Genomic DNA, 22,097 nt, shown 5'->3' with positions numbered 1-22,097 from the left:
AATTCATGGGAAATTCTTGTTTAAAGGTAAAATTCCTCTTGCCTTGAAACTTCCTTCAATTCCTTTGAATTCTATTGATGCAAGATGATTTTTGTTGAAGAATTTAACATTCTTGTAATTATCTGTCAATTCCTTCGGGAGATGCCCATTCCCAACCACTGCAATATATGGATCATACGCATTTCACCTTCAGATTGATTTTTTTGAAATCTACAACTGATGTAACATATTCAACCTTTTTCCAATGAATATAACCAACATTAACTGTCCTAAAGCTACTGCATATTATGTGTCAATAATTCAATTTTCTTCTATAGCAAAAATAAATATATTTAAAAACTGATCTCTTGTATTTTCCATGAATATAACTAGATTTGGTATGTATGCAACAGTATGTATAAACGTCAATTATGTTCGTCACATATTTTCAACTTCATATTTTCCGAATTGATTCGACATTGTGATAAAATATGTAATTACTGAGACTTTTACGTATAGAATGGACAACCTAGCGCTGATTTAAAACCCAATAATGTTTTAACAAGCGTCATAACCCCACATTTTCTTACTGTACAAAGTGGAATGTGTCAAATTTGTGTCCATGGCCAACCGAGTGCTAAAATAAAAGTGAATAGAGTATACGTATACTTCAATGTGCACCTTACAATTTTGAGGAATTTGCAGTCTTTTGCAAAGGAAGATATTGCTTATGAAATAACTTTTTGTTTTCTGACATCTTTCTATCTTATTTGGCATATTTGAGTTGATGTGTGAATTAATTGTAGAAACGAAATAAATATATAGGTACCTATACTATACTATTAGCCAGGTTGAGACGTCGAATAGGTCAAATGCGACCCATCTTAAGATTACGCTCAAATTTACAGTAGGTAACCTAGTTTTTTAACGCTCGTCAGATTAGTAAATATGACACGTGTTTCCAGAAAGAAGCCATATATATTCGGGGCTGTCAACAAACGCCTGCAGTATATTTCATCTGCAAAGTAGCTTAATTTATCCCCCAATTCTCCCTGAACTGCCTGACAACGTCCCGGTCGTGGGAAGACGACCGTCTCACGATTCCACCGAATGGTTATATTTAATATTTTGAAATTTTATGTTATTTACACCAAGCGGGCTCAGCATGTTAATCTCCTCAATTCGAGAAACTGGTCATCGCGTTCCTCTATTCGGTGATATTTCGAATCGTTTTCGATGCAATGATAGCTAATTAATTCAGTTGCGGTTTCGATAATCATCACCGTATCCTAGTACCCAGTTGGTATCTATAAATTCTTTATGAATTACGGCGACCCTGGATGAAAGGTCATCCTACTAACGAAAATCTAACATAACCATTCCTCGTTCAGGAAAGTTATTGAATAAAATTTTATGGACAGGAATGAAATATTTGGTTCCTGATGCAGAAGCAAAATGGCTTTGGTCACGCAGTTGGTTAATTAACAACAAGAAATTTGGGTAGATAAAAATTTCTCCAAACTTTTAGGTAAATATTGATATGTTTCATTAAAAATTGTATTGAATGTGTTCATTCTATTACTTTATACAGAAATTATACGAGGATATATTGAAAAATTCTTAGCCTACTATAGAACCGAACAAAATTTCAATATCAAAATATTTTATTACTCAACATATTTTCCTCTTAATTGGATACATTTATTACAATGAACGTTCAACGTCTCTAGACCTTTCAAAAAAAATGTTTTTTCTTGCTCTGCTAACCAGACCTCCACAGCTTTTATTACCTCCTCGTTGAAAGAAAATTTACGACCTTATAAACTTTTTTTCAGTTGAGGAAAGAGATGATAGCCGGATGGTGCCAAATCTGGTGAATAAGGGGGGTGTTCTAGTAATTCAAACCCTAAATCACGAATTTTTTTGCATGGCAACATGAGTTTTGTGTACAGTGGCGTTGTCCTGCAACAACAAAGCACCTTTGGATAGCTTTCCGCTTCTTTTTTCTTTAATTTTTTCCCTTAGAGTGGTCAGTAATGTCGAATTGTAATCTCCGGTTATTGTTCTACCCTTATCAAAAAAATCAATCATGATTACTCCATGGCAATCCCAAAAAACCGGAGCAAGAACTTTTCCAGCAGATTTTTGGACACGAAACTTCTTAGGTCTTGGCAGTGGCGGATTTACCATAGAGGCTGAGTAGGCTGAAGCCTAGGGCGGCAGATTTTAGGAGGCGGCAAATTTGGGGACAATTTTTTGTGAACCCATTATAGAAACTGAAATACTTGTATTTCAAAGCTATTTTAATACCTATCTACATCTGATTTTCCCGAAATATAAATAAACTGAACAAGTAGTGCATCATTATTTTGCCCTGCATGGTTATTAATAATAATAATTATTATTATTATTTTCCTGTTTCCCTCTTATTTCGGCCGCATTGGACTCTTTACTGAAACTCCGTGAGGGTGAAAAATTTTTGGTGATTCTGAATCGTTGGGATGTGTTTCTTCGGTTTCTCGGAAAACACAATTCAAGAAATGTTTGTCCAAACTTCGATATAGCAGTTCGTACCTATGGCTCTATGTATACACCAGCGACAAATGTTTCGGGTTAGAGAAGCTTTTTTTGCTTGAAAAAGATGAAAAGTTAGGTACCTACGAACCACATTAGGGCAAGAAAAGCTGAACGCTTTAGTTTTTTTGTGTATTGAGTCAGAACTAATGAACAAAATTTCATATGACGACATAGCAAAAAGATATTTTAACAGCGGGTTTCATAGAACTTTGATTTTGCGATCAACGATTTGACAATCACTTGATTTCTAAAACGAAATCACTGAAACCTTTTCGTTTTTGAATATATTGAACAAGTAGCAATTGAGAATAATTTAATGGACCTATAAACGTCATAATTTGATGCGAGAATGATATTCTAAACGATCTTGACTGAATTATAACTTGAAAATAAAAACAAATTGACGTATTGGTTGATTCCCTTTATGAAACCCGAGGTGAGACTTTTATGACTCACCTTCCTATTTTATTGTCAGCGTCAGTTAGTTTGTGGCCATATAATACCTACATATAATAATATGAACATTTACAGAAAATTTAGGGGGCTTTAAAAAAATAGGGAAGGTCTTTCCTTTTTTGTACCCCTGCTTTGTTACAGCCCCCTAAAGATGGCGTCCGAAAAACAGTTTTCATATTTTTTTATTGAAAATCAATAAACTGATACGTATTAAATCAAGCAGACATTTTGTACGGTCGTGAAGGCATTACAAAAAATGTTAGGTTCTCTTTGTCTGTGATAGAAAGGGGTAGAAAAAGCCATCCCTGATCTTTGTTTAGCAAGAAACTTTTTCGATATTCATATTTTACAATGAAAAATTAATTTTGGATAACTAAATCTATTCTCAAAAATAAGGTCTCTTGTGATTTCTTGCTAAAATTCACGGTATAAAAAAATAATCATGATGATAGCGTCAGTCGTAGAGGCTGGAATCATTTCTGAACTAGAATTTATCTAGTAAGCGGATGTAATTTTGGTACGACTAGTTTTGATTAACTTTGATTCAGTTACAATTATTTGTTGATTTGGCTATCATCTTGAGAATTTTGTCACATACTCATTAAAATGATTGTGTTCGCAAACGCAGAAATGTTCGATATGCACTTTGTTTAAGGTGTCCCTTTTTTTCTGAAAAACCGTGAATATTCGCAAGATACTACAAAAGACCCTATTTGTTAAGGATGGATCAAGCTATCCAAAATCAATTTTTTCATTGTGAAATATGGAAAAAAGTTTCTTGCGGAACAATGTTTAGAGGTGTCTTTCAATAGCTAGCACTTTCAATCATAGAGGAACAGAATCGAAATCTTCCCCGCATAAAATATCTGCTTAATTTCATTCTTGTCAGTTTTTCGATTCTCAAGAAAAAAATCAAGAACTGCTTTTCGAGTGCCACCTTTAGAGAGCTGTAAAAATGTTACATTGAAGATCCACCCCATTTTTTGACAAAGAATTTAATTTTTCGCAACTAATCCAATGCACCATGTATATATTATATTTGATGTTTGTTTTCTCTTTGCTACTTGTTTTTATAGTTGCTGAACTTTAATTCAGCATTTATGCTGAACTTAAACTAAATAATTATGGTAAGGGCGGCAAAATTTGAATAGCCTACAGGCGGCAAATATGTAAATCCGCCACTGGGTCTTGGACAACCAGAGTGTCGCCATTACATCGATTGTTGCTTTATTTCTGGATCGTAGAAATGTACCCAAGTCACATCCATATTAACAATTCGGTTTAAGAAGTCTACATCGTTTTTAAATCGAGCACAGATCGAACGCGATGCTACCCTTGCACGCTTTTGGTCAACATTCAAACATTTGGGATCCAATTTGCAGCAATTTTTCTCATCTCCAAATTGACGTGAAGTATATGATGTACGCGTTCGTATGAAATATTCAGTGCTTCAGATATCCGTTTCAGCCCAATTCGACTGTCTGATAAAATCATGTCATGAACTGCATCGATATTTTCGGGGACTGACACAGAAACTGGCCTTTCCGATCAGTCATCATCTTCCATTGAAGAGGTAAATCTTCTACTAAAAATTTACCTCTTTTGAAGCTTGCAGTCCAATTTTTCACGGTCGCATACAAAGGACATTGATCACCAAGGGTATTAAGCATATCTTCGTAAATCTGCTCATCTCTTAACCCTTTTAAATACAGGAACTTGATGATGGCTCGATACTCCAATTTTTCGATTTTCACAATTTCGGTGGACATCTTCTTTCTTTTAATTTGTTGCGTTACTCTGGGTTTTTTTTACCTCAAACTTCACACTGACACTTCTAATGAATTATTGTTCGTTGCTATGGTAACGCAATATTTTTTTATGCATGGAACTGATCTAAGCTAACTAGATATCAGTACATCCTCGTATGTTTCGGTCGTTGAGATGAAAATGTTGTACATTCCATAAAACTTACATATTATGCGGTATCAGTTCGAAATTTTGTGAGCATACCTTTAGTTCTTCAAACTTAGAGATAGGATCATGATTTACTTCCTTGAAGAATGTCGGATTCTCAATGTTGTTCGCCATTACTATTTAATTTATTGCCCCGTATGAATCGTAATATCGAATTGCAATTTAATTTCAGGGTATAGGATATTAAAGTGCATTGTAACTCTAATGGAAATTTGAGACACTCTTGGATTTTACGATGGTACCATTATACGCATATGAATCAGATTTCATCGCAGTTATCTGAGTTATCTATAAAAAAGTCGAAAAACTTGTAGGAATAAAAAAGTAAGTATACTAATTGGCTTTTCACCCAAAAAAAAGTTGTGAGAAAAAATATCACCCTAAAAGTTTACTATTTCAACCCTTTCTGAGCCTACTTCAGGGTTGAAGAAATTCCAACATGAGTAATTTCATTGACATATGATAATCACCAAGTTTCGTGTCTTCAGTTCAATATACAGGGAAAATTAAAAAAAAAACAATTTTTTTTTAATCTTCGGAGGGGTGAAACTTTTCAGGGGGGAGGTTCTTCAAAAAAATTTTCACCAAATACCCACTTTAATTTTCCTCAAAGAATCACCCCTTTTATTTTTTCGGTGTCATTCAGGTACAACCTGTATAAAAAGGAAGCATCATACATTCCCAAGATACGAGTTATTTGATATCGGTCGTAAATTTTGAAACTCTGATTATAAAGTACAAATCTATTGGTAATTCTGTTGAAGCTATAGGGGCTAATATCGGTTTCCACACTGTAGGCTGTTCTGAAACCGAGAACAATTTCTATCATGTGATAATAAAGATGAAGTTAGTGAGCTATTTAGACAGTCCGATGAATTATTCAAGTTTCTCAAGAAACCAGTGATAATCCAGATTGATCTCCAATTTATTGAATTGGGTTGAAAGTACCTTTTTTATTATAGAATATCTTCAATGAAAAAAAATTCATCAAACTTTTATTCTTTATAAGTCATACTTTATGTTTCCAAAAATTACTGGGAATCAGTCAATAAAACATGCATCGCCTTCAACTAGACTCTAACAATTGCACCTCCACTCTACTGCCTTGATTGTACCAAAGTTCGTTAAGTATTTTTAAACACCAAATGAGTTCTTCGCCTATTCTTTCTACCACACCTTATTCAACCGCGGCTGAATTGTGGTTTCGCACATATTCAATTTTCTTACGAGACAACAGTCCCAACGACTTTTATGGAGTTTATGGGGTGGTTTAACTACTCTGTTTTCAACAATACTTCAAGTCCTACTCAATCGATTAGTTCTGTTGAAAACCGTAGGAAAAAAAGCGAGGCAAATATCCAATGAATTTTACGACGTTGTAAAAAGAAATTACCACCCACCCTCATTGGGTAGATCTACGAGATGAGATATGAATTTCAAATACCCCGACTGACCTATTTGTTGTATTCATACAAAGAATTATTCTTTTTTGCTAATCTTATTTTTACTTCTGTTTGTTGGTCCTTGGGTGTTGGATGCTACAAAATAGAAGTAGGTGTTTCAATTAAAAACAAAATATACATAGGTGTAATTTGGAAACCTGAATTTTCTTCACCAGAAAAGTGTTTCTCGCATAAGAATCGGTTAACTCATTGAGTACCACACCATAACTATGGATACCTAATAATTATTTTAACACTCTAGGTTACCGTTAATTTGCAAACTGTACCAGATTACAATTGTCTCTTGGGTATCTATAATTTGTATGATCTCACTCCTAGTCGAGAAAAATAATTATTTTTTCAATTTCAATAGCAGGTTCACCTTCATTCTATCTATAAAATGAAATATATGATACACCTTGATAATTGATTGATTACGTTCGTTGATTTTATGATCAACTTGAAAAGTTTGCACGTTCATCCATTGGCGCCACTGGCTAATAATTGGCGATTTAATTTAGCTGGTATTAAATCTACAAGTTGTAGGTGCCAAATGTTTTCTCGAATTAAAACACGATTTTCGAAATTTTATGGATACAAAAAACTATAATACTTTTCCAGAGAAACAGTTTTCACAAGGAATATCCTTGAATTGAATGGATCATATACAATCAACATTCCTCTGAAGTTTATTTTACTCAATTATGTATAAATACAAGTATCTGTGTATCCACAATATTGAAATCAAAAACTAATCCACTTAGTCTAAATGAAATGAGCAGAAAATATGGCAGCATCTGAAGAACCAAGTTAACAGCTAATTGAAATAATGAGTCAGGCCTTTTGAAGTTTTGTATTTATTAATGAAAATAAAAGCACAAAGCAGAAAACTTTCATTCTTTCAATTTTATACATAATTCTACTCTTATATTTATTTATTTCCATTTCTCTTTATCATTCGGATTTCAAAGTTAACTATTTTAAAGTTGAAATGATAAGGTAAGCATTAGTATAACGAAACTGCTTTCAAAAGTACATAATTGTAATTATTTTCATTTTTCAGGACCTATCTCAGAAACTAGTAGGCAGAAGAGAAATATTCGAGTGCCACTTTTTGACTTTTCATATGGTTTTTTATTACCCCCTGTACGATGGGTTATTGGTCAGAAATTACCCTATATTTCTGATAGATAATTAGCTATAAATCCATCACAAGGATTTCAAATCCTTGGCATACTTCCCATGTATCAGTACTCGATAACGATGTGGAATATTGAGAGCAATTCTTCAAATAACATTTTACAACTTCCAAATTCTCTTATTTTGCTGTAATCCATATCAAGGTTTTTGTATGGCGCTCAAGAAACCCCATTCGACATAAAATTTTATATGTTCTTTGTAGAATGTTATTTATGACTTGCAATGCAGCATAATAAACTTGGAAATGAATACCTTTATTACCATACAATGAGAGAATTTCAATATTGAAATAAATAAATACAAGGCAATCATTAGACCAATCATAATAAAATTCCACTAATATACTCTTAGAGTTACTTTGTTTTGAAATGTTATAATAATTGGAGAAATGAGAGGATTATGGAGAAAAAATACTTTTTTCTACAAGCGTGCGCGTTCAACCTTTTTCCCGCACGCATTCCAAGTTGCAAAGAGTCACTTTCCCAAAGAGTGCGGGAAAAACGCCTGCTATTTCTTTCCCGCACGCATTTGCGTGCGGGAATGGATTAGCAGGGGTTTTTCCCACACGCAAATATTATAGAGTAAATTAAATTCTATCATGTTTCTATGCACAGAACGTCAACAATGAGAAACCCATAGTAACGACATGCAGAATTACGTCTGTCATTATATATGAGTTAATCAAATGAGATATGATATGTTTCGTGAAATGGATACAATTATATATTTCAAGCGCTTGTAGAAAAAATATTGTTCCTAACTCTTGCGGAAAGTGTCTTGCCCGCACTCAACTGCTTACCCGAACTCTGCTTCGCATCGTTCGGGCAACGGCAGTTTCGTGCGGGCAAGTATCACTTTCCGCACTTGATAGGAAAATAACTATTTTCTCGTTTTCGATTTCAAATACTACCTAAAAAATCCATACTCATTTACAATATGCTTTTTTTAACTCAGTTTGGAAAGTTGAAACCGAAACATTTGAAGATTTGACTAAAATTCTTAACCTTTTTTGTACATCATCATCAGGATCTTATTCTTATCATATTTTTTCCTTACCATTGTTGGTTACTTCCTGCATCAGTTCAAAGCATATTTGCTCGACCACAAATAACCAAATCGGCATAGCAGGTTCCAGATAACGGCAATCAATCATTGGGACATTCCCAACGGGCCGGATGAATGATGGTCTAGCCAAAACAAATCGATACAAATTATCAGCAGATTTCGTGTGAAAAACACGTAAGGTTTTGGTGACGCCATTCTGGTATATTGACCTAGGACCACCCCGTTGAATTCGCACTTTGGTGTGATTAGGAACAAGGCATTCATTTATGGCTTTTTTGGCGATGTCAGCTGCTACTCGTCGACGATAAGAGAGCTCGAATTATTGTTGAACTTTATTACACTGGGAAATATCGAACATACTTAGCCCTCCGTTGAGAAATACATAATATAATGGAGTGCAATCCCGAATGGTTGCCAATATGATCAGTAGAAATATTAAAGATATGGATGTCCGAATTTGTCTTTTTCCAATCCATCAACTACACTGCTCAACAATTGATAAGGATCACGTATGAATTTCTCTTTATTATTGGCTCTTTTTAAGTTATTTGTAGCATCTGTTATATATTTGTTCATTTAAGACAAACTGGGATAATTTGTGTTGGTTTTATCATATTCTTTTTTAAATTATCAACCTCTTGCAATCTGAAATCGATTGATTGTAATAGGCTGTAGTTGGTGACATTAAAAATCATGTGGAATTTGTTGCTTAACCTGCTTAACAATTGAAGAAATGGAAGCAATATCTATAGTTGGGGAGCCTAAGAGTGAAATTCGGGATTTACTCGAGCGTGTCAGATTCATATAAGGGACCCTATAGAGTACCTCTACCAAAAACTAGAGCTCCATATAGGGAGAATTGTCTAGGACAGCCTGTCAAAATAGTGACAGAAATCTGACAATTTAGGCTTGACGAAAATGTATGTTAGAGCCCCAATCTTGCAGGAAAAAAGTCACGGGTACATTCTCCATAGTGGTGGCTTCTTTTCCATATTTTGAATCTAATGATTCCAGTCTAACGAAAAAAATATGATCTGACAGTTTCAGCAAGCCGAAACAATAAATATTATCCAAAAAGTTCACAGAAATAAGTTTTTTTGAATTATTTCCTCTCCTGGGCTTGAAATAATTTTTGCGTTCATTACAAAAGTTGTAGAGCATAAGATTTTCTACGAATTTTGTTGAAAGCAATATTTTAAGTTCAAACGTTTTTAATATATGTGGCGACTAATGTACCTATATTAGAATGGGATTCTAGATTGACCTTTCCCTTTCGCATGTATGGCTAAGAACCTCGCTCTCATCACCCTCTAGCTCGAAAACGGTTAAGAGTGTGAAAAATTGCTTCAGAAAAAAGTTGTATGGAATTTTATTATCCACAAAAACCATAAAAGGTACAGGTGGGTTAAACTTTCTTCTGACGAATAAAAATTGATTTAACTCTCTTGGTGTATAAATAACTATAAATTCGACCCAAACAATTTATTTGATCTATCTCTGATGAGAAATTAATGATTGATGCAATAATAACAAAGAACCGAGAATTTACCCTTTAAATCAATATCAAAATAGGGAGAACACGAGTAAATAATTGACAAATCAGGTGAATATTGCGAAAAACAACGATAAAGAGATTTTTAAATACTGTAGGATAGAATTTTCTTGAAATTTGGAGAGTTTATCAATCGATCTCTCTAATTCTTCACTTTTATCTGTTCAAAAATGTAGATAGTAAAAAGCGTTGAAATAGGCATATTCAAATTTCCATTAATTTTTCCCAAAATAAGCATTATTTGAATTTCCACAGTTCTCCCCATTTTGACATCTGACAGGCAAATATCAAGAATAGGACAATCTTAAGAAATTTTTTATACAAATTTGGCCTAACCTTCCATCCATCACATGGCTATGAACCCAACATCCAAGTAATCTGTTTATCGATTGAAATTAAAAAAATTCAACTTCTAGTTGTGCAAAATATTCTTATTTCTTTTCTACGCAATTCTATACGAAAGATCTTCCTGAAAGCAACTTGAATTCGGAATTATCGATTATAGGAGATAATGTCTCAATAAATCAATTCTTCATTCATAAACTAGTCACCAAACCTAGGAAACTAATAATGGAATTTAATATGTATATTCAAGTCGGAATAAATAATAGATAAAAATATCAAAACACACCTTCATAGAACCGTTGAAATATAGATATGACATTTATTGAATATCCAACAAAAGATCATATAGAGTCGTCAAATTGTTTATAAGGGTATGTAGGAAGTTGGTCTAGACAACACATTTCGTGTCCAGCTGTGAGTGGAACAGTTACCTTGTCCAAAATATACATTTACACCTTTCGGCCAGGTCGGCCTGCCTGTACACTTGGTGGAACTTTACATCCCATTATAACAAATTAGGAAGAACCGACTGGGAGAGGACAGATCTGATATTTATCGAGAAGTACGCAACCTGTGTTGAATCTTGATACTAATTCTTAGCCCGACCCAGTTTCACCTCGGATTAATAAATAATCTTTAATTAACGGCCATATGTTCCTCAGTAATAAAATTGAAATTCTTTGAGAATTTCGTGGTCAACACACTTGGCTTGTATTGCGAGAGTTCTAAAAAATGTTAAATGACTAAGAAAATGTCGTAGGGATTTATAGATCTTGTTAACTTTCACATATTCGATGACTTACAGCTTTTGAATAATGAATTCATGAAATAAAACTCCCCATAAATATGACACTTTGCACCTAATTTGATACTGAATCAAAGTCGTCGCTAAATCATTCAAGATCAGAGACGAGCCCACAAAAATTGTGTCTTTGTTCAACTCTCGGTTCAACTTATCTTTGTTCAAATGTTTCTTCATTTGAAAGTCGGAGAAAAGTATCAAGATATGGCTGAATCAAAATAACTAAAAACTTTATCGTTATTGAATGATAAACTACATCATAAACTAGTACTGACATTCTGTCAGTACTAGTTTTAATCCACTATCGATGCGTTTCCTATTCATTATGACAATTATAAACCTCTTGTGATCAATGAGCCCTTATTCTCAGATTGACTATCAAACCTTCATTACTCACTTGTGATTTATGAGCCATTATTCACCTGTCTATCAAACTTTATGGTCAAAACTATAGTCAGAGGATGCAAACAAAGATATTGGGATGCTATACAGAGTAAGTCTTTGACTTGTACAAATATTTTAACAGTAGATTCTTGAGGTCAAAAGAAACACTTTTTTCCTTCAACATTTATTCCGAATCGGCTCGGTTTAAAAGATACAGGCTGTTGAAAAACCATAAAAAAAATATATTTTTTAGTTCTACCTTAAAAACGGTTTTATCGAATGAAATAAATTTAGGAATATAGTTTTTCATTTATTTGATCAATCTTTTACGAACACAAAATATCACTCACGTCTTCCAGTTCCATTATGACCATTACGTACCATAAAAATACCAAAAATTTAAAGAATAAAACTCTTGGATCTGAGTTGGACGCTACCTAATGAATGTTTGAACGTTTTGCAAAATAAAAGTATTTTTCCTATTTTGGACTAATTTGATTTTCAAAAATGAAAAATTTATACATAAATATAAGTGAAATTTGAAAAATTGGGTACTTCGGCTGAATGCAACTCTGTTGAAAAGATCCACACATGTGTGGTGTCATAGAATTAGCTTGTTATTCTGAAGGGAAATTTGTTTTTTCAGAGGCGGTATTGCATATTATGAAAACTTAAAATGGCTATATCTTTCTATCAGAACCGAATCGGAAAAAATGGTATGGGAGAAGAGTGTTTCTTTTTACCAGAATATCTACTGTTCAAATATTTGTACGAGTCAAAGACTCACCCTGTATGTAGCAATATGGAAATGTCAGAAGTTGGCGTCTCATTTGATAAACGTCATCCGAGTGCATATAATACTATGCTAGTTGAATAATAATATAGAAATAAGATTGAGAATATGAAGCAAAATGAATGCTAATGTAATAAAAAAGTTATAGAAACAAACAGATATACATACCTACCTACTGTGTATGATAAGAAAAATTACACTCTATTCGGCAAAAACAAATTCAAAATCTCTTGTACCTTTCAGGAATTTTTCGTGGAGCCTATATTTGTTACCAAGAGTAGGTAATGAAAAGTAACAATGTGTTTCCAGAATTCTGAAAAAGTTATCGCACATTCCTTTTTTCGATAACCATACTTCATATAGCCTGTGCTACAGGATATGGTGATGTAACTGATGAAAATAAATGACATTATTTTTATTTTCCACTTATAAAAAAAATTTCTCACTACTTTAAGTGTTTCGCTATCACAATAGCTTCATCAGATGATGAAGGTAATACTAAGTTCGTTGGTAAAAAATTATTCATAGTAAAAATCATTTGATTCAGTTTCTTCAGTCAGGTTATGGATTTTCATCAAGTACCGGCCACATCAATCAGATATTTGGCATAATAATGATTTTTATTTCGAAATATTGGATGCAATTATCGAATTAGAACCATTTTCTAAAGTTTATTTCTACCCTCCGAAAAATCCCTTTGCCTTTCTACATACGGAAACTTTACACCTCAAGATGTGCATGCACTTTCAGAAATAGAAGGCCAAGCAAGTACGAGTATTATCGGCAATATCTGGCAGGCATGCTGATATCGGCATACCCACCTAAGAAGTGGTAACTTTGGTAGTCCTTCCCATTCCGCTTGCCAAAGCCGACAACTTTATTTTAAATGTTTAAATGCCTGACGTTAATTTCGCCCAAGTTGTTATATCTTCATTGGAAATTTGCATCTGATTATTAAGGCTCAGAGAGGCCGCAGAGCAAAAAAAGTTTGACAGCTTGAAGGAGCGTGTGCTGCGAAAAGAATTCTTTATGGCCACACAAGTGGAAATGCCGATCGCGTTGGTGAGATGAATTCGGATTTTTATGTGAATCCGGTGATTTTCTGAAGTGATCGGAAAAGTCGTTCTCCTACCGTGAAATAAGCTACTTCAATAAGCAGAAATATAACAACTGGTAGCCATTACGTATGTTATTCATGGTGAGTGGAAGCGTTTCTTTCAATTAGTTTTTCTTTCTCACTTCAAAATATTTATTTGCAATGATATTTTCATAACAAATTCGAGATGCTTGATAAAATTCTGATTGGGTGTGGTAGTTTGATAGAAAGTCAGGTATTTGGTTGCATCCTTCATTGCTTCATTACTCTCTTATTTACAACTAAGTTCCATTGAATATTATCGAATTCCATCGATAAAACAAATGCGGACTAAGTTGATATTCTGAACTACCATAATATCAAAAAATCTAAATCTATACTCCATTCACTTTTATTTTAGCACTCAGTTGGCCACGGAAATTTGACACATTCCACTGTATAGTACGAAAATGTGGGGTTATGAAGCTTGTCAAAACATTTTTGGGTTTTGAATCAGCGCTATGTTGTCCGTTCTACTTAAAAGTCTCACTAATTAGGTACTTTGTCACAATGTCGGAAAATATGACGAACATAATTGACGTCTGTACATACTAATTGAAGGCATACCAAATCTAGTTATTTGCATGGAAAATACAAAGATCAGTTGCATGAGTTGTAAATTTAAAAAAAATCGACCCAGAGATAAAACGCCTATGATGCAGTGGTTGGGAATGGGTATCTCTCGAAGGAATTAACTGATAATTACAAGAATGTTAAATTCTCCAACAAAAATCATCTTGCATCAATGGAAATCAAAATAATTAAAGGAAGTTTTCAAAGCAAGAGGAACTTCACCTTTTAACAAAAAATTTAAATGAAATAAAAATTAACAGGACAACTGGCTCATATTTATGGCTGTTTATTTTTAATACTTTGATATAATAATTTTATATTTATTGATCCCTTAAGACATTTACAATGTATAGGACAAGTCAAATGAAAAATTATTCTACCATTATATTCATCGAAAATACTGTAGTAACTTTTTTCTTTTCTCATTCGTTCACCCAAAATTCTCAAATGCCACCACTCTTTGGGTCTCCCAATGGAAGGAAATCCTTTGTCATCCTCTTCATTCCCAATCTTTCTGATTGTGGAATCAGCTAAAACATAAGTCGTTTAGATTCAGATGAATCATTATATAAATTCACTCACATTGAATATGTTCGCTACCTTCTGATATATTGTAGATATTAGAATATCAGGGTTACTTACTATTTGAATAAGCAGACCTGAATTCTAAATAGCACTTCCTGAAACCTGAAACCCTAGGTCCTTTCGTTTGCATAAAAAGTGTATCACCTTTCGACACTCGATTTTAGTATTCATTCGCTGATTGAATTTACACCAGTGTAGAGGAGGTGTAGTTTATCTACATCTCCTTTTGACTATGTGTAGATAAACTACATTTCCTCTACACCGTTGTAAATCGAATCGAGTGTAGAAAAGTGCTACACTTTTTATGCAAACTAAAGGACCTCCTGTCTTCACTCTTTTTCAAGCACTTGTAATATTAATTGATATCAGTTGTGGCAACGGCATCATAACATTAACAACATTTCTTGAGAACATTATTTCATGGCCAACCGAGTGCTAAAATAATAGTGAATGTAGTATAGTTTCACCAAAGATCTAGCCAATGTCATTAGGAAAACTAGTGTGTGTACTTTCATTTATACCTACCTCAAATTCTATTGAATATTAGCTTATTTCATTATAATATATAATTACAAAAGAGCTGAGTATGGTTTTAGCAATGTAAGCATTAATACAACTAGCAAATGTTATTGGTAAAACTAAGTCAGTGTAATATTTCCATGGAGAAATTATTTCAATTCTTTCTGCCAATGAATAAAATCTTTGAATTCTAAAAGAAATTCAACAGTCTATTCAAGAAGAAGGGTATAATGATGTTGCAGTACTCATCATACTAAAATTCGAATATTCGTTGAAATTGAAAGCTCCTTGGCTCTTCTATTTCGTTCGGACAACAGGGTTGTCTAAGACAGCCTCTATAACCAAGAAAGAGAGAGGTTCCTTCTAATGTTTAACGCGATAATATATGTAAATAAGTTTATAATTCTATATATCACATTGTAGCAAGATAATACACCAAGACAGTCACTTCGAAGTGGTAGGTGAGAACTGAAGCGTAAACTGATTACCAGTTTATCTGGTGAACCGTTTTACATTAACTGTTATTCGTAAATTCACAGCAACAAATCGGTATTTCGCAATAAAGAACCAGCCCAGTGGATCTACATAGACAAAATAAGATAAACATATTAAAATATTCCCCTTCGCTGATTGTCTGGATGTGAAAGAGCGGACATGCCAGGAGAAAATTGACCGCAGAAGCCCAGACATGAACATTATGTAGAAAGAATTTCCTTTGATCTTGACGCAGGTTGAAGAGCGCCTGTTAATTCTGACGTTATTAACTCAAATCATCCAATCCCGACCTATTCCAGGAAAGAACTGAGTCGAGCGCAAAGTTACGATTATAGACAAATTTATTAGCATGACTACATTATTCATAGATAATGTTGTTCATTATGTATGTAAATTGTCGCTGGATGTTAACTAGCAGAACACGCCTCTCTTAGTAGTGATCCACACGGGTGAGAAGCTCGGATATGTTGGACAGTCCTCTCTTCCCCCAACAGATAATGAAATATCACTTGTAAATCAACCAAGCCATCTTGGATGGATGAGGTTTGCAACTTTGCAGAGAGGTGGTAAATGAATTTAAATGTCCCGCTTAATTTGCATAATAATGCCATTCATATTTCTGATTTTGTTCGCGGTAGAAACTCATATTTTCCATATTCAATAATTAAATACGTGATGAAGATCTTTAATCTGCCTATATTCTATAAATTGAAAAACTGATAAATGTGGGTGGTTAATCATACATTTGGAGAAAATTACCTCTGAATTCTTATACTTACCTATATACTTTTTATTACATCATTTACAACACCAGTTGAATTTTTACTGAAACTGATATACTAATTAAACTTTTTTTTATCCCTCTTCTAACCGAGTATCAACGGAACCATGTGAAATCAGCAGAAATTTTTGTAGGTTTTCAATCTTCAATGAAGAACTATTGGTTTTATGATTTTAAAGGTGTTTCTTCTCTTTAAGTTGAAATAAATAAGTATTATTATCGCGAATAATGAAAGAAATTATGGTGAAAAATTCATTTTAGGCTCTTTCCTACACTTTGGATTATGCTATTCAACGTTTCGGCGAGCATTCGCCAGCCGTCTTCAGGGATTCTCTTGTTCTCAACCGAAGAAGTTATCTTTTAAGTTGAAAACTCGAAAAAAGTATATATAGTAGATATAAATGTTGAATACCCAGAAGTTCAACACAAACTAATGGAAACAATTGATCATATTGGATTATCGGTATTAGGAAAATAATAGATAGGTAGGTACTATTTGGAACTCAACTGGAGATTCAAATTTTGATCTGAAATAAGTATTGATTCGGTAGAATGAGAATGATCTATATCAATACTTTAGATTTATGTCTTCAAATCGAAATAAGAAAAATTTGAACTTCTCTTCACATCTACATATACAGGACCTCCATAAATGATTGTAACATCACGATGGGATCTGTACTGCTTTTTAACAAGGGTTCTGAACTATATCTGATAGAATTTCAAAGGTGAGGCCTACACTTTTGCAATTATTGTAGGATTTACATCTATTATGTTTTATTAGGTGTTCTTTCCTAGGACCTTGGAAAAAATATTTTTATTATAGTACCTAAAAGTTTCAAAATGCAAATTTAAAATATATATACATATTTCAATTTCTCATTTTGAAATCTTTTTCGAAATGTGATATTAAATTTCTAAAAACGTTTTCTATGTCTATTTTCTTGTGCAAAATAGTATTTTTATTTTTATATTTTTCATATTATGTTCCTTATGTACAATTATCATGATAATACACAGAAATGTTCTCTATTCCACTTGCAAATGCAAATGGGCATACTTCAGAATAATAAATTATTGAGTGCTCCTTGGTTTTTTCACATATTACTGATATTACACATGATAACAACTCAATATATTTCTGAATGAAGACATCAGGTTCTTCCTAAGACGGTTAGGAGTTGCCTCGACCAAGCCCATATAAAGATGGCTTTCTTTGCCACCATGGGGGCTGGAGAGGATGATACCAATCTATTGAACATTTTTCCATACTCCTGCAATAATAATTTATTCATGGTATTCGAATATAACAATACTTTGCGTGAGCGAAAAGTTGTAGCTTTAGTCAGTACTTATTATCATTTTCTTAATGAAATAGAGATGTAGATGTGCAGTAATTTTTCATTTTTTGAGGTGAACAACTTTGAATGGATAATTATACGTCTAAGATTTATGTGTACGAGGATGTATTGATATCTAGTTAGCCTAGACCAGTTCCATGTATAAAAAAAATATTGCGTTACCATAGCAACGAACAATAACGAGCCATCATCAAGTACCTGTATTTAAAAGGGTTAAGAGATAAGCAGATTTACGAAGATATGCTTAATACCCTGGATGATCAATGTCCTTCCAATGTTTTCCAATGAAAATGTCCTTCGTATCCGACCGTGAAAAATTGGACTGCAAGCTTCAAAAGAATATGATGACCGGTCAGGAAGGCCAGTTTCTGTGTCAGTCCCCGAAAATATCGATGCAGTTCATGACATGATTTTATCAGACCGTCGAATTGGGCTAAAACGGATATTTGAAGCACTGAATATTTCATACGAACACGTTCATCATAAATAGTTCACGTCAATTTGGACATGAGAAAATTTGCTGCAAAATGGATCCCCAAACGGTTGAATGTTGACCAAAAGCGTACAACTGAAGAAAAGTTTAAAAGGTCGTAAATTTTCTTTTAACGAGGAGGTAATAAAAGCTGTGGAGTTCTGGTTTGCAGAGCAAGAAGAAACATTTTTTTTGAAAGGTCTAAAGACGTTGCAGGTTGGCTGTAATAAATGTATCCAATTAAGAGGAGAATATGTTGAGTAATAAAATATTTTGACATTGAAATTTTTTTTGGTTCTATACTCGTTTCTATAGTAGGCTAAGAATTTTCAAATATATCCTCGTATACCCACCTTATTCATTGTGCCTAACCAGATAATGGTCAAATTTTACCGTTGTAGATTTACATTACTTATCTATCAATCCTTTCAAAAAATTCAGGATTTTTTCCTGGAAAGTGTAAAAAATATAATCTATCAACTCTCCGTAATTTAATAATAATGTATATTTTCTTTTTCTTTTGGTTTTATCCCCAATTTCAAGTCTAAATTTCAATCCCAATAAATGAATCCCAATTTCACATTATTGAAGTAAAAATGATTTCTTCTGAAGTGCCATGGTGTACTATAAATATAAAATCAATGGAACTGAAGAAAAAAATTCATCCAAGCTTGCCGGAGGCCGGAGGCTGGAGCATTATTCCCAGACAAAAATATTTTTCCAGTAAATTCATATCACGTCACTTTTGCATCATTAATCCAATCAACAAAAAAATAATTAAGAGGAGAATCAATTGTTCGCCTATCATCTCCACCTGCGAACCTATATTCAGCAAGAAAGGCAAACTGAAGACCGAATGACGTCAGTTGTCTGTGTAGTTTCCTACAGAGCAAATCAACAGATTGTCCACTGAATGATTAAAATAACGGTAGTATTATTTACTCCTTAACGCTGAAACAAAAAAGATGTCCAATGATTTGTGATCAACGTAACTTGTATCTTCCAACTTCACTAGTAGCGAACAAGCTCGCCTTGTTTATGACGTCTAGTTTGTTAACATGTCTAAGCTTTCAACTGTATGGAGGAGAGCCGGATTGAAAAAAGCAACTGTTGACACATATTTTTTCAGCGCTATTTGAAAAGGCTGAATAACCGCTACCTCCTATGAGTTTGAATCGAGTGTTTTGCATTCTTTCGAGTCGTTAGAATGAAAAATGTCTCTCTTCAGACATAACTTCATGGTGAGAATGCTATAATGGTCTGGATACCTGATATTTTTCAAGAGCACTAGCAATACTGTGATGAAAGAACTCTGCCAATTTAACAAGAGCGTTAATTTGAAGTGATCTTTGATGAGTATGACTGGTTAGGGTACCGTAGATTCGGGTGACTTGGGACGATTGATGAATTCAACTTGTCATATTTTCAAAACGGTGACCTATTTTTATCTGAAAGAGAGGATCGAATATGCTTAATGACTCAGACTATTGATTAGAATATATACCATGCTTCAGAATTCGGATATAAATTTGGAAAAAAATTAAATATACTTGTCCCAAGTCAAGTCACCCACCGATTTGGGTGGCTTGGGACACGAGTTCAAATTAATTGATTTCTCAACTCTCAAATGAAATAGGTTACTTGCGACGCTGTATAGTTTTGAAAAATTAGAATTTGTAATTATATAATTGAAATTCGGTAAGGAAATTAAATGATAAACCTTTATTACAGCGAAAGTAAATATATCGCAACTCAAATGTAAAAAAACTAAACAAAACAAGGGAACTTTGATTTCTTTCATTCTTTGGTGATTTCTTTGTGGGGATAACGTAAATAATAATATCCTGCGAAAAATCGGCATATTTCCTGCTGCCAATGCGCCGCTTGTATCTATTCGGCATAGTCCCAAGTCACCTTATGAAACAACAAAATAAATGAATGGGATCCGTGTTGCCGTTTGATTGGTAAACAACCTTGTTTCATGACATATCTAATGTCCCACGTATCCAGAAAAAAAATTACATATGCACAAAGTGAAACACATGTACAGGACACTAGAAAGTATGAGGGCCATAAAAAACGCGCTTTTACTCTCCTGAATTCTTTAATTTTTTCTGTCAATTCAACGTTATGGTCACACCAAACTCAACAGGAATTAATTGTTAAACTAACCGAAAAGAACCTACACAATCTTATAAGTTTGACCCTTCACTCATAAATGGTAAAAAACAAAGATATCTGCAAGGGGGGTAATTGTCCCAAGTTACAGGACTGTCCCAAGTCACCCGAATCTACCGTACACTACCTGTGGATCTTTTAAAAAGAGTAGCATTTCGAATTTCACAGATATTTTTTATTTTTGAACATCAAATTACATGCATTATACTTACCAGAATATATGAAGAATACTTTTATTTTTCAAACGTTCAAATATTCATCAAGTAGGTAGTTTCAAGAGTTATGTAGGTTTTTTGAATTGTTGGTATTTTTATGGTACATAAGACTTGGGTGATATCTATTGTTCGAAAAAGATTAATCAAGTAAATGAAAAACTATATTCCGAAATTCATTTCATTTGATAGAACCGTTTGTAAGATAGAACTAAGAATAATATTCTTTATGGTTTTTCAACAGCCTGTATTTTTTAAACAGAGCCGACTCGAAAAAATGATAAAAGAAAAAAGTGTTTCTTTTTACCTCAAGAATTTACTGTTAAAATACTTGTGGTCAAACACTCACCCTATACATATATCGACAAGTTCCTTGAGAATTACACAGAAATATTCTTAAGGTTCAAGCTCAGAATAAGTGAATATCAATTTATCTCGGCCCCTGTTATCTCTTGTCATCAACATTTTGAAGAGGCGGTAGAATATCAAAAGAACTGAGCGACCCGACCACATTAGAAATTCTTTCTTTCAAACTGTTAAACTGCATATAACGAAAAGTTTTCGAACATCCAGATCATTTTCTCAATAACCAGAGGCGATAGAAATCACTGATACAACTAACTACAATCGGTAAGGGTTTCAATCATCAATTTCATGCACTATTATAACGATTACGTCTTCGTTCTCAACAATCTTTCAACGAGAGAACAGTTTTGTTCTATACCTATAATAAGTACTCCTTTCCTTATTATACTGTTTAAAGTTGAGTTCATTGATAATTTCACCGCTTCTTTCACATTTTAATGACTAGTAATTTTCAGTTTATAAACTTCAAAGTGTTAACTGTTATCTACTTTGGCATCTTGGAAGTTGAGATTTGGTGTATCTTAGTCATTCTGCATCATTCCGATTAGGTCGGTCATTTCAGAATATTTTACTAAATTCTAATAACGAAAACGAGCAAACTTATTTTGAATGTAGTATCGTTAACTATCTTGGCGTCATAATTGGACTGAATGAATGTATCATTAAATTAATCTATATAATTTGTTTGATCGATTTATTATACATATATCAATTGATAATATAAATCCTGAAGTTGAGCCTCATTTCTTCTCCAACATTCTAAATATAATACTCACGTAGTGCGTTTCTGAGGCACCTTAAATTTGTCCGAAATGATAAGTTTATGTTTACATTTTCAATAAAAAGCAATG

At 33.4% G+C, this 22,097-nt stretch overlaps 1 protein-coding gene across 3 annotated transcripts in view; it reads left to right on the top strand.

Moving 5' to 3' along the window:
- LOC123315062 overlaps positions 1 to 22,097 on the top strand; it is a 137,352-nt gene that overhangs the window by 101,700 nt on the left and 13,555 nt on the right. Inside the window, exon 1 of one of the 3 annotated variants that reach the window (XM_044900619.1) lies at positions 21,454 to 21,510. The exons of the other annotated variants lie outside the window; for them this stretch is intronic. The gene's annotated coding sequence lies outside the window, so the exon portion shown is untranslated. Of the gene's footprint in view, positions 1 to 21,453; positions 21,511 to 22,097 lie in introns of those variants that run through there. 3 annotated transcript variants of the gene reach the window in all.

Source organism: Coccinella septempunctata, chromosome 6 (assembly GCF_907165205.1).
Source record: "Coccinella septempunctata chromosome 6, icCocSept1.1, whole genome shotgun sequence".
Taxonomy (NCBI): Eukaryota; Metazoa; Arthropoda; class Insecta; order Coleoptera; family Coccinellidae; genus Coccinella; species Coccinella septempunctata.
The sequence above is the reverse complement of the archived record's forward strand: the minus strand, read 5'-3'. Positions and strand labels throughout refer to the sequence as shown.